Raw genomic sequence first — 11,992 nt, 5'->3', positions numbered from 1 at the left:
AAATCCCTGAAACAACTTTATTTTTATTTATTCAATTGTTCTATTTTTACTTGTATTTTATTTCACTATTATTTCATTTCAGGTTTATTTTGGTTAATATAATTATTATTTTCAGCTATCTCATTTTCAATTCTTTTTTTTTAGTAGTTTCAGGGATTTCATTTTATATAGTAGACAATGGAAGTCCGAACTAGTGAAATTCATCATGAAACATTGTCAATCACCTTCAAACAAACGTTGAATTTGTTATGATCCACCTGCATGTTCATTCATTCATTCATTCATACTGATTACAAACCGATTTAATAATGTTTTGAAAGTCATAATTTTTTAACAGATTGTAGTAGGTAATCCAGTAAGGGTGGCCAGCGGCGATGATTTTTTTAAGAAACCATCAAAATGGTTTATATATAATTGTGGTGCTGCAGGTTTTTCCGGGTTTTCCTGCAGCTGAAAAAGCAAATGCGCCACTGGAATCAATGAAGTCGCCCCGGAGCGCCAATTAATTTTTATTGTTGTATTTATTTTATTTTTATCGTTGTTTTAACACAATATTATAGTGTTAATAAAATTCTTTACATATCAACAAATAGTTAAAGAAATAAGATTTTCACAAAAAAATGCAATCTCCTAGTTTTTTTTTCTCGAGTGGTGATGTATTTTAATATATAGCCGCTGACACTCTGTATAAAGATATAACTGAATCATTGATTCCTTGTTGAAACCATTCATCTCATTGTGAACTTGAGACTGAAATGAATGTATTGAAAATGAGGCATTATAAAATACAAATAATTCTTTTTTTAATAACTATAATGAATTGAACTGAGGGCAGGTAAATATTTGATTGAGGCAGGTGAATCCTGATACCAAGATGGAATGAAAGCTACATTAAAGGTAAGACAATATAAACTACACAGAAGTGAATCATTTGATAAGGCCAAGTAAACCTATAATGATGGGAAAATATTGCTATAGTAGAATACTGTATGATAACTATTTTGTTTTGTAGATTTGAGTATATGAGTTATTTGAGAGTAAATAATTTTTCATCAATAGTAAATTCACTTGTTACTAGTGTTATCAAACTGAGCATCTACTGCAAATATCGTTAATATCGTTAGGTTACCTTATGTTCCTCAAAGTACATCAATAACAGCAAGTGATCGAATTTAGGAATCTAATGTTTCTTGTGGCTAATGAAGTGTGAACTTGTCCCATATAGTATGCGAATATTTACTTGGTGGTATGTAAATTTTACTTGCTACTATTAATTTTTTTTTCGTGCCAGGTCCAGACTTATTACAAAACTCCCAAATTGGAGTTACAAGCCGCAAATAAATTGCAAATAAAAGGGAGACTGGAACATGCTGAAGGTTTGAACTTTTTTCAAAAACATTCAGCGATTCTTGATCCAAAACACCGTTTCACGAAACTTCTAATTGAAAGCTATCACATTTGGACACCAGGGACAGGAAATTATTATGATTGAGCTGCGTCAGAAATTTTGGATTTTGATAATGAGAAATGCTGGCCGAAAATGGAAAAGTTCTTGTTTCTTCTGCAAGAAAAGGAAAATAGAATCCCACATAACTGAAATGGGAGTGTCGTTTTTAAGGTTTTGTCAGGCCATTTACTATCTCCGAAGCCGGTTTCCGTAACACTTGGCAGGAAACATGAAAAACGCTATATAGTACTATTTGCTTGTATGAGCGTACGAACAATTAATCTAAAAATGGCATATCATACATTTCAAATGATCTTCTGGAGCCGAAAAGCACTACGCCGAATAATTTTTTAATGCACTGTTTAAATGGAGCTACACCACCATTGGGAAAATTTGAGGAAGTCGAAGTAAACCTGAGAACACAGTGAACACAAGCCTTTGCGGATATATTTTGAAGAAGATGACGAAGAGAATATTCACTTACACTGAATAAACAAATGAAGTATTATGAGAAGGGGGACGAAGACGACGATGTGGTACTCCTCGTTAACGACACATTACAAAGGAATTTATGGCCACTCGGGAAAATTGTAAATGTTTATAGGGGAAAAGATGATAAGATTAGAATTGTGGACGTCAAACAAATTCAGGAACCTATAAACGGCCAGTTACAAACAGTTGTAAATTGATCAGTTATACAAATTCTTAATGAAAATGGATTGGAGAAATACGTCAAATGCAGTGATTTCATCATGAGGGGAAGAATGTTGTTGCCTAGAATTAATTTTGTTCACTTATACTAAAATAATTGATCAATGGTTTGTTTATAAAAAAGACGATTCTGATGACACAATGATTTTGAAAAGTTATAAAAATAAATATATTGACTTGAAACCTTTGACTACTGGTGTATTTTGGCTTTGAATCAAAGGAATACACAGTAGGACTGACTAGTCCGAACAATATCTGTTCAATAAAGATAGGGAGTTTTAGAAATATTCAATAAAAATTCAATTTTGACAATGATACCGATATTTTGAACAATTGAAAAACTGTATTGTTGTCGCAAATACTCCTTTTCAGAAAATAATAATAATACATATGAATGAACGCCATTTTGGCGATAATGCTGATATTTGGAAAAACTGTATTGTTGTATATAGTACTTCATATCGTCAACATTTCACAATATATCAAAATCCGTCACAAATACTCGTTTTCAGAAAATAATAATAATCCCTATGGATGAACGCCATTTTGGCAATGATGCCAGAATTTTGAAGAACTGAAAACTGGAACTGCATTTCACAATATATCGTAATTCGTCACAAATACTCGTTTTCAGAAAATAATAATATTCCATATGGATGAACGCCATTTTGGTAATAATGCTGATATTTTGAAAAACTGGATTATTGTAGTACTTTATATCGTCAATATTTCATAATATACCAAAATCCCTCACATATACTCGGTCACAAATACTCGTCATGAAAATGTTAATATAATATTAACATATTATAATATTATTATATTGTCTCTAATGTTTGGGATTTGACCTTGTCTGCTCAAGACATTATTGCTTCCACAGCAGGATTCGTTGTTGAAAAATTGAAAAAAAAATTAAATGTATTGTAAAAAATTAAAGAATTTACTATCTTAAACAAATTTATTTCTAACAATATTTCACTATCACAAACTAATCAGGACCCTGATCATCTCTTCGCTTCTTCCATGAAGCACCAGCTTTTCTCCGCGGACACGTAAGACGCCGTCTTGAAAATTCAGCTCGATCCTTTTGGAATTCATTATGTCCATTCCAATGATCGCATCGTCCTCAATGTCCGCCACCAATGCATGATGGGTCAATTTAGTGCTGCCCAACACCAATTCAATTGGTACTTCTCCAAGTACAGTGGCTGGCTCCCTTGTTGCGGCGCATAGCTTCCAACTTGACGGTTCAATTTTTGCCGGTGTTTTGGCAAAGGCTGGCCCAAGAATGGTTCTCGTCGTACCTGTATCTAGGTACGACATTGTTGATGAGGCCGTCTACGAAAACACCTTTGTCTTGTCGTTGGAGAATGGCAACGTATGCGTTTTTTACGGGGGCTTGCTGGGTACAGGCCGATGATTGCCCCTTCTCATCGACCCCCTCTAGTTTTCCTGATGTGGTGTTGATTCTTTGAATGCTGCCCAATACCCAATTTTCCCACAGTTCCAGCATTTTATATGTTTTCTCTGAGGCAACACTTCTTTCATTACCTTTTTAATGGTGTCCCCAATATCAGCAGGCATCTGTCCATGTTCCTCGATATTTCGAACCTTGCCCTGGCTCTTGCAGGATTGTTTTGCAGCCTCAAACTCCAGAGCGCTTGCCAGTGAATCTACGAGATGTTTGGGATGAGCTAGTGTCAAGACCTGACTCGTTTCTTGGTCGCAAAGTCCGCCCAAGAATGCCTGAACTGCTAACCGCTACATTACATTTTCCGGTGGATATGCCAGACGAACCAATCAAGCAATGTCGGTTTCAAATTCATATAGGGATTCTCCTGATTTCTGGCAGTGGTTCTTCAGCTGTGAATGGTAAACGTGCTCTACGTCTATACCGTAGCTCAAGATGCTTTATAAGTTGAGCATAGTTTTCTTGTTTCTGGGCCGTGAGGGTTTGCAGAATATTCGTTTCTTCTCTATGGAACGCCAATGTTAATGCTACCGCCTTTTCTCCTGCATTCCATCTGTTATGTTTCTTTATTTGGTTTTCTATCTCTCCTCGGGAGATAGGTATCTCATCGAACCCCAGGATCAGACTCGCAAGACCTTTTGTTCTCTGTCACTTCCGGACGTCGACCTCTAAAGCTCTGGTTCCATGTGGAGCCGGACCGCGTACTACATCTCCCTTTTTATTTTGGAAAAGCTACTAATGAACACAATCAATGTTTGTACTCTTAAACAATTGTTAAAGAAACTGTTTTCTTCCTGCAGTTGAATATTGATTACGATTTAATCTCTGTGTGCAAATAAATACAATTATTCGTTACACTTACTAGTTAACGTTATTCATATGGTTTTAATTTTGTTTTGTAATTTACTTTCACCTTTCCCTAATGCCAAAGGGCTTTTTGAAGATCTTGATGGCCGTCTCGAAAAATATTAAGTACCTGTGTACCATTTACAGTTAAGGACATACATTTGTTACGAAACTACATAAATAACTTGTCTTTGCTCCTGTTGCACAATTTTTTATTTTTATTTGTGACTTATTATAGATTTTGTTTAATGAGCTACATTCTTACCTCCTTTTAATAAAATGGAAATTATTCTTATACAATATGTATTGCTAAATAATAATTTTTTGAGAAGGCCTGCTTAGGCTATCAATGTCTTGTGAACTGATGTAATCTGAAAATCTACTAGGTTTTTTAATGATTCTACCCGCGCGAGTAACTTGAGTAAAGGAAGATGAGTTGGGTGATGCTATTCCCTTGTCGTTTGCAGTCTTGTCAGGAAACTGTTCCTGGTTTTCTTGACAATTTTCAAAATTATTACAATTTTTAAGGTTACTATTACCTGAGTTAGGTTGGTCAAAATTAATACTACTACTTACATTATCAGATTTTGAAATACATTCAGAAACATTGTCATTCCTTACTCTATTTTTTGTTTCCGGCAAGATGTCTAAAAGTTCCTCCGTTTCTTTGTTATCCCAAACTTCAACAAAGTTTTTACACTGTTCGAAATCTATGTTTTGTGCGGAAACAGGTGGAACTTTTTGCTCTTGGATTGAATTTTCCCTGTCCACTAGAAAACTACAGTCTTTAATGAATTTTCTATTCCTTACTAGAACTGAACCACTATCAAGTTGGATTTTATATGCTCTTATCCCGACTTTTTTTATTACTCTTCCGTCTTTCCAGATGTCACCTGGTTTAAGTTGAACTTTAATGCGAGTATCGTTTTTTAGCTTTGATAGTGATTTCGTTTTTCTGTCGTAAGTCTGTTTTTGGTTTTGCTGATAATGGTCTATATATTTGTTATAAGACTTTCTATCAAAATTGTTTTCAATAAATTTTTTATTGACGTTAGGTAATAAGTCTCTGAGCTGTCTATTATATAAAATGACTGCTGGAGAATGTTTTCCATCCACTGGTGTATTTCTCAAATTTAAAAAAGCTAAATAGGGATCTTGATTATCGAAAATTGCTTTTTTTTGAGTGTTTTTTTGATTGTTTGGACAAACCTCTTTATTTGCCCATTGCTCTGTGGATATCGCATGCTATTTTTGCCCACGGCAATTTTTCAACTTCATGGGGGATCATGGGCTCAGGTTGAAGTGAGTTTGAAAATGTTAAACAGGTGTTACAGGCCAAAATCATATCTTGAATTTGCCTATTCATACCTGGCCAATAAAATGATAAATTTGCTCTCTCTATAGTTCTTTTTATGCCCTGGTGACTGTTACAATGTAATTTACTAAGAATTTCCTTCCTTAAACTCAATGGAACTATTAATCTAGCGTCTCTGTATAGCAAGCCTTTTGCTTCCGTATTTTCATGTTTAAATTTATAAAATACTTTTATACAATCGGGTACCTTATCTATTTTATTGGGCCACCCTTTCAAAATTTGGTTTTTTAAGGTTTGCAAAACATAATCTCTCTCTGTCTGCCTTGATATTTCTTTTCTTTTTTCTTTAGTGGCATTCAGATTCATTTCAACTAAACATACTTGAGCCTCCATTTCAAAATCGATGTTTTCATCGAAAATCTTGTTCTCATACGCTCTTGAGAGTGCATCTGCAAGAACTAGGTTTTTCCCTGGTTTGTAAATCAAGTCGAAATCATACTTACGCAGTTGAACCATGATTCTCTGTAATCTAGGAGGACAAGAATTCATAGGTTTTTTTATGATACTTAGTAAAGGTCTATGATCTGTTTCTACCGTAAAACGTTTTGAGAACAGAACATACTGAGAGAAATGTGTGACACCAAACCAAACCGCTAGCAACTCCTTTTCTATTTGCGAATAACGTTTTTGTGTTTCTGTGAGTGCTCTGGACGCATGTGCACATGGGGTGCCTTCCTGCAAGAGTACCGCGCCCATACCACTTTTAGAGCTGTCCACTGATATCGTTACTTCTTTCTTAATGTCAAAATGTCTTAGACATGGACTTTTGCCTAGGATATTTTTCAGTTCTATGAAAGCTTTTTCCTGTGTTTCCCCCCACTGGAATACAGTTCCTTTTTTGATTACTTCCCTAAGGGGCGCTGTCTTTTCACTAAGATTAGGTATAAAGCGGCCCAGGTACGTTAGTACCCCTAGGAATCTTTGGATTCCTGTTATGTCTTCTGATCGAGGCATATTTTTTAAGGCTTCCATCTTTGACTCATCTGGTTTAAGCCCTTCTTTAGAAATTTTCACTCCCATGTATTTTACTTCGTTTAACCCAAATTTACATTTGTCAAAGTTAAATCGCAAATTGCATTTTTCTGCTCTTTGGAAAATTTCTTTAAGTTTGTTGTCATGATCCTTTTTATTTGCAGCTTCCACTATCAAATCATCGATAAAGACTTTGACTCCCCTCATATCACCAAAAATCTCCTCCATTCGCTCCTGAAAAACCTCTGGAGCACTTGTGAGTCCATAGGGTAATCTTTTGAAACAATATCGTCCAAAGATTGTGCCAAACGTACAAATTTTGGAGCTCTCTACATCTAAGGGTACCTGCAAGAACCCTTGTGTGCAGTCGAGCGTACTAAAATATTGACAACCTGCGAACTCTTCCGTCAGAGTCTCCAGGGTAGGAAGCTTTAAATAATGTCTTTTTACTTGGACGTTAAGGTCCTTCGGATCTGTACATAATCTAAGTTGTCCTGTTTTTTTTTCTAACTATTACCAATGGGTGAACCCACTCAGCCCCCTCAATAGTTTTTTCAATAATTCCTTCCTGCTCTAGGTTATCTAGTGCTTTTTTAAGATCCTTTTGAATGGCAAAAGGTACTGCTCTAGTGGCATGCACTACTGGCTTTGCATTTTCCTTCAGTTCTATTTTATAAGGTTTATTAAGACAACCGATACCCTTGAAGATATGTTCATATTTGTTTATCAGACAAGAAGTGCTATTAGCTGATTCGATGTCATTTACTCTTTGGATTAAATTGAGTTGTACACAAGAGTCCAAACCTAAAATTGGACTACTATCCGTTTTGACTACAAAAAATAACAAATTAAAATTCTCATTTTTGTACCTTACATTTAAGTAACATTCACCTAGGACTTTGAGCTCATTATTAGTATACGAATTGAGTTTTACCTCAGTTTTTTGTATTTTCCTAAAGTTGAACTTTATCTTTTTGAGAACGTTCTCAGGGATGACATTGACCATAGCCCCTGTATCCAGCTTCATAGTGACTGGTTTATTCTCAATCAATAATTCTGCTGCCCATGACTCCCCACAGTTGTTGCCCTGGCCATCTACTGCATTGATCTTATCTAGAAAAATAAAATTTGAGGCAACTGACATGTCTGAGTTGTTATCTATAGTATAAACCGGTTTTTTGAAATTTTTGTTTTTCGAACTTCGACAACATGAACTAAAATGGTTATAACCTTGGCATCTTGTACATACTTTACCGTATGCTGGACATTTACCCTTAATATGCCTATAAGAACATTTTTGACATTGTAACTTGTGCTTATTATTAGATTTAAAATTGTTAAAGTTAGAATAACTGGTTTTGGTATGTCCATTAATCCCATTTTTATTAGGGGTTGACCTTTTCACTTGATCCACTCCCTGTTCTGCTGAAGAATATCCCTTGCTGCTACCATTTGATATTATTTTGTTCTTCTCCCTCACGCTCTCGCTTGTTATGCAGATTTTGATTGCATCGTCCAGCTTCTCACAATCGGACTGGAGTAATTTTTCCCTCAGGTAGTCTGACTTAATCCCACAGATTAGGATGTCTTTAACTAGACTTTCTCTCAATTGTTCTAACTCACAAGAGAGAGACAAATTCTTTAAACTTGTGATGTATTGTTCTATAGTCTGTCCTTCCAGCTGTTTGGCTGTTAGGAATATGTCTTTCGTACGTGAGGTTACGCTTTGGGTTGAAGTATTCGTTAAATTTGGTAAGTAAAATGGTTATTTTATCTTTCTCGCCTTCGGCAAAATCGAAAGTATTGAAAATTCTCATACTTTCATCGCCTATCAGTGTTAAAAGTTGTGCACATTGCGTCTTCTCCTCTTTCTTATTGATTTCCGTGGCGGCCAAATATGTTTCGAATCGTTGTCGCCAAAATTTCCAGTTTTCCGATAGGTTGCCGTTCATTGCGATCGGAGGGACTCCTCTAAAATCCATTATTGACAGTTTCGGGGGCCAAACTCGTCTCGGTACTTGTGGAGGCGGCGTGCTTCCTTTCAATATTGAGGTTAAGAATTTTTCTTAATGATTCTTACCCCAACTTTATGTCTAAATCCTCAGACTTTTGTTTTTAGTCGTGGATTATCGTAGATACTACTTTTAGGAACGTTGATTACTTCGACTGCGCCATGTTATGTTTCTTTATTTGGTTTTCTATCTGACCTCGGGAGACAGGTATCTCATCGAACCCCAGGATCAGACTCGCAAGACCTTTTGTTCTCTGTCACTTCCGGACGTCGACCTCTAAAGCTCTGGTTCCATGTGGAGCCGGACCGCGTACTACACCATCCATTCGCTCTGGCCGCAGCTTCGAATTGTCGGCGGTAATTTGCCCGTCGAACTGGGGTGGCCATATGGAGAGCTTTTCTGGTTCAGAACTGACTTTAACATATTTCATTGCCTTTTGAAGTTCTGCCCCGATTTGAACTTTGATCTTCCCTTTGATTTCCTCTACTTCCGTGTTCATTTCCTTCCTGATTTTGTCTATCTCTGTCTTGATGGTTCCTATCCTTTCTTCGAGTAGACTAGCCACGCAACAAAGTTCTTTCTTTACGTCTTCCGCATTTTCTAGAAGTTTGTCTTCCAAACTCTTCGAATTTTCCAGAAGCTTCGCCTCCAGGCATTTCGAATTTTGTTGAAGTTCATCTTATAAACTCACCGAATTTTCGCGAAGCTTGCCATTTAAACTCTTCGAATTTTCCAGAAGATTGTCTTTCAAACTCTTCGAATTGCTTTTCGAATTTTTCAGAAGCTTCTCTCCAAGGCTTACCGAATTTTGTTGAAGTCCATCGAGTTTGCTCATTATTGAACTGAAATCACCCCAGAAACTTCGAATAAATATGTTTCGGGATCTCCTCCTGATTCAGTCAAGTTATCCCACAGTCTCTTCTGGAGTACTGATTTCTTTCCAGAACAATCTAGCTCTCTCTCCTTCAATTCTTGCTTCAATTCGGCAACTTTCAAGTCCATTAGGCGCACTTTCCTCGAACACATTTTGTCTCTTCCCGTCTATTTTCCACAAAACTGTATATGCCCACTTATTTTAATCGAGTTAGAAAGAAAACACTTATTTACTTTCACAAGTCTATTTCTCGCGAGAAAGGTCTATCAGTTTACATTACCATAGTCCGGTACTGTCCACTTCGCGAAACACAACGAATCACCAGTCTATCTGCGCGAACAAATAAAGGCTTATAGTCAATTTCACCGCAATACAAAGATTGTCCACCACGCGCTCACAGATTTATTTTACAAATCCACTTCTGATACTAACAAATTGAAGAATTTACTGTCTTGAACAAATTTATTTCTAACAATATTTCACTATCACAAACTAATTTATTTACAACACTTAGCACACTTTCCACTATTTGAATTCCTTTTTTAACCGCTCTATTCACTTTCTGGATTCAACTGCCCTCTCTGGACGAGTACACGGCTTTATACAATATCGGTAACGATCACTCTAGAATTCTCTTGTTGTTTCGGTACTCAACTGGAGTTTAACCTGCGGTTGCGGACTGCGTTCCTTTTGCGGTGATGTTTGCTCACTGGACGGCATATCGGTCAGGGGCGGCTTCAGATTCGTTACAGTATAGATTGCCTCAATGTTTTTACCATCAATGAACATTTATGTCAATTACAAATTAGAAAAACATATGGTGTAATGGTGCATCCCAATTTGTGCTGAGTGTGTATAAAAAGGGAGAAAAATGTTCACGCTCAGTTAAACATAACTCAAATCTTTTTTCAAATGACAATCTGAATGGTTTTCTCATCATTAAAACTATGAAAAAACTACCTACTAATATATACGACTATTTTGAGGGAGACTTTTTTATGAAGAGCCATTGAACAATTATGGATATCAATTAATTAAATTGATATTGAATAAATATTTCTCAATCAGAATTCACCATGAGACATCTCTGATAGAAAACGAGAGGAGCACGAGTATTAACAAAATCAATTTTGTTTAAAAAGCAATATGATATGTTTGTTAACTTTGAGCTGTTCATTTCTTTGTTATGGACATTTTATTAGTTCATTTGTGCCTGTTACTTATATTCGTATAATGATTTGTAAATTATTGTTATTCATAATAATTTTTTTTAATATTACTAAATATGATACCATTTGTATTGTTTGTTTAGGACATTCGAATAAAGTCTTGTTTTGAAAAGTGTTTTATTAATATTTTTTCAATTCTGGAACCCCCAGTCACTAATGTTCAATATATCTGGACTATCTATAGGTATATCACAAAATTCGTACGCACTTACAAATTCTTGACATTAGTCAAGAAAATAGTTATTTCTGGCATACCTTGAGTAGCATTACAATAATGGTCCTACATCTTTTATTTTTCCAATTTAGAAAATTTTTAATTGACCCCAAAAACCTCTATATATAATTTTACAGACATTTGATCAAAAAATTCGTCCTCGATCTTGAATTATTTAATTTTTACAAACAATTCATAATTTCCGGACCCAAAAAAACACCTTGATTTGGTATTTGACTATAATTGGATCATAAATCACAAAACTCATCTTGAATTTCAACCTAAAATTCATAATCTCCAAACTTACAAGTTTTTTAGATTCTAATTTTGAATAGAATCTGACCATAAATTACAAAACTAGTCCGCCATTTCGAATAAATAATTAATTATCTCCAAACACAGAAACTCCTAAATACCAATTTTGCATAGACTCTCGTACCATAAATCACAATCTCGTCCGCCAACAATCCCTATACATATTAATTTCAAATCTGATATTGATTTACATAACTCGTCCATCGTCTTGTATTTTTTTTTAAATACAGTACTCATTCATTTTATTTAAAGGCGACATAATTCACTTCATTTTAAAAATTAGTTGATACAGTCTAGTTTCTTGTATTTTTTAATTAAAAACTTAATGCGTTATCATCCAAATGATGAATACCTGTCAAATTTAAGTCGATGACTGGAAGTGGTTCAAAACTGACCCAAACAATTTGAGGATTATGTATACTATTCCCTCATCTCTATATATTTTTTTCACTCTGAGGTCGAAATCCGTCACAAATACGTGTTTTTAGATAATAATTATAATCCATAAAGATGAACACCAATTTGG

The sequence above is a fragment of the Leptinotarsa decemlineata genome, unplaced genomic scaffold (assembly GCF_025532065.1).
Source record: "Leptinotarsa decemlineata unplaced genomic scaffold, Ldec_3_MD MMD2_P_RNA_scaffold_11, whole genome shotgun sequence".
In the NCBI taxonomy this organism is placed as follows: domain Eukaryota; kingdom Metazoa; phylum Arthropoda; class Insecta; order Coleoptera; family Chrysomelidae; genus Leptinotarsa; species Leptinotarsa decemlineata.
Note: the sequence above shows the minus strand (reverse complement) of the source record.